This window comes from Silene latifolia, chromosome 4, assembly GCF_048544455.1.
Source record: "Silene latifolia isolate original U9 population chromosome 4, ASM4854445v1, whole genome shotgun sequence".
NCBI classification, from domain to species: domain Eukaryota; kingdom Viridiplantae; phylum Streptophyta; class Magnoliopsida; order Caryophyllales; family Caryophyllaceae; genus Silene; species Silene latifolia.
This window is the reverse complement of record NC_133529.1, coordinates 86134731-86137548: the sequence shown is the minus strand read 5'-3', so window position 1 is coordinate 86137548 and position 2818 is coordinate 86134731. Positions and strand designations below refer to the sequence as shown.

Genomic DNA, 2818 nt, shown 5'->3' with positions numbered 1-2818 from the left:
TACTTTATTTTGGGTAATTGAAGATTATTTGGGTTATTATTGGGAGATTGACAACCTCTCAATCTAGGATTCAAGTACTTCTATTATTCTTGCTTTATTATTGGAATCATTAGTAGGTATAATCTCTTAATCCCTTTTTAATTATTGCTAATTACTTTCATTTATTCATCATGTTTCATTATGTTAGTATGATTGACAACCTTTCTAGCATGATCAATATGATAATGAGTGAGTAGTCTCTTAGCTAGGGTTTAATGGGTGATTAAGGGAAACCAACATGGGGATGATTCATGCTTAAATCAATATGCTTTCATATCTTATTTGCTTGCTTGTTTTGATCTTAATACATGCACATGTTATGTTTGATGAAATGCTAAGCCTATGAATCCTTGCATTTATTATCATCTACTATCTCTTCAACTTGACTTGTAAGACATAACCCAACTCGAGTCTTGTTAGATCATGCATGTGTTAAGTAGGAAAGATTAAGTCGACTTGTAGGTGTTGTACAATCCAAGAGATTCGGCTCCGGACCCAAACTTTCCTAGGATTGTAAGATATAACCCAACTCAATCCATCACAACAATAATTGCTTGCTTATAATTTGAGAACATGTTTGTATGATCATATCCCATGAATCCCCTATGAACCCATGACACCCTAGTGCTTTTAATCAATTGTTTACACCCTTATTCTATTTACCTTGTTAGTTTATTTTAATTGCTATTTTAGTTTAGTAACCTTCTACATCAACCCAACTTGTGACACCCCTTGACACCGCTAGTAGCAATAGAAATCTTCGTTTTCAATACCCGTCCCTTGGGATCCGACCTTTACTTGCCTCTTTACTAATTTGTAGAGTTGTTTGTGAAGTATAAATTGTGTTTTGTATCGACCATTGACCAACGACCACAATTGCTTAATTTGTGAACTAAATGGCTCCGATCAAAAATGGCGCCGTTGTTTGGGACGGTGTTTAATTGATTTAAGATTTCTTTTGTTATTTTTAGTTGTGTCTTTTTCACCTTGGGGAAGTAAAACTCCTCAAGGTTTGTTCTAATTGTTTTCTAGTTGTTTGATATTTTGCATGTCTAGAAGGTTACAAAGAGATTTGTTACCTTTTGACCGTGAAATCGAAAGAACCTTGACGAATAATAGGAGACTTGTTAGGAGGAATTTGGGAGGTGTTGGTGAAGTTGTCCAACCCACAAGTGAGTTTGTCAATCCTTTCGCAATAGAAGGAGAAGATAACCCATTAAACAATACCACACAAAATCCACCTACAATGCCTAAATTCTCGTCACACTCTATACCCACCGAGGAGGATCTACCAAACGGTACTCCTACCCCACAACATCTTACCGGAAACTTTATTGCCAAGTCCGCCTTCATCCAACTAGTTGAGAGGAGCCAATTCGGGGGCATGCCAAGTGAGGACCCTCATTCTCATATGGAAACCTTTTGTGATTATTGTGAAGCTATCTCTCAAACGGCGTGACTCAAGACCAAATAAGATGGGTCTTATTTCCTTTTTCGTTAATCGGCACCGCAAAGCAATGGTTGAAGGGCCTTGATAAGGCCACTCTTGGAATAGATTCTTGGAAGAAGTTAGCTCTCGCTTTCTACAAAAAATTCTACCCACCGGAAAAGACTAATATGCTAAGAGCTCAAATTACGGGTTTTAAGCAAAGGGATGAAGAATCTTTGTATGAAGCTTGGGAGCGGTTCAAAGGTATTTGTCGCTCATGTCCTCACCATGGACTTAGCGAATGGTTTTTAGTGCAACAATTTTGGAATGGTTTATATGAAGATTCAAGGAACATTCTCAATATGGGATCAAATGGAATGTTCACCGAAGTTGATGACAATCAAACATGGAACAAGATTGAGGAAATGGCGGTTCATAATTCGCAATATAGTAGGCCTCGCAAGGCTACTAGAGGAAAGTATGAAGTGGACACCGTTACTCAATTGGGTGCTCAACTTAGTGCTCACATTGACACTATCAACTTGAAGTTTGAACAAGCTATGGCTAGACTTGAGGAAAGCTCAAAATCATCAAAGCATCATGTCAATGCCTTGACGGCATCCTCATCAATCCCAAGCGGGATATGTGAGAATTGTGGAACCTTAGGTCATGATCAAAGTGAATGTAGGGGAACAACCGAGCAAGTCAATGCTTTCCAAGCTTACAAAAGCGGTACCCCTTATTCAAATTTTTACAATGAAAACACCAAGTTCCATCCAAATCTCTCATACAAGAGCCAAAATGTCCAAAACCCTCAACCAACATACACTCCACCACCCATGAGAAATCAAAATCAAAGACCCTTTTTCAATCAAAACCAAGGTTATCAAAATCAAAATCCATACAATCACCAAAATGACCAAAGTTTTGATGTCCAAAAAGCGGTCCTTCAAATGCAAAAAAATCAACAAGAATTTTTCACTCAAATGCAAAAAGATAGCCAAGCAAAGGATACCACCATCAACAACATTCTAGCTCACACCAAGATGTTGGAAACACAATTGACCCAACTAGCATCTTCAAGCTCACAAAGACAAAAAGGGCAATTACCACCTCAAGGTAATCCCCCTAGACATGAAACGGTTAGTGCCATTCACTTGAGAAGTGGTACAAGATATGAAGCACCGAAGGAGCAAGTTGAGGATGAAGTTGTGAGAGCTAGTGAGAATGAAGTTGTGGTGCAAAGTCCCAAAGAAGGGGAATCATCAAAGGAAGAAAGTTCAAAGAAAAATGAAGACAAAGCCAAAGAAAAGGAGCCCATTGTGATTAGACTTCCTTTTCCAAGTCGTC

At 38.4% G+C, this 2818-nt stretch overlaps 1 non-coding gene across 1 annotated transcript; it reads right to left on the bottom strand.

Moving 5' to 3' along the window:
• Positions 1-1656: 1656 nt before the first annotated feature.
• Positions 1657-1763, bottom strand: LOC141654253 (small nucleolar RNA R71). Its single transcript, XR_012547815.1, has one exon. It is a non-coding gene; the product is annotated as a small nucleolar RNA R71 (small nucleolar RNA).
• Positions 1764-2818: the final 1055 nt, after the last annotated feature.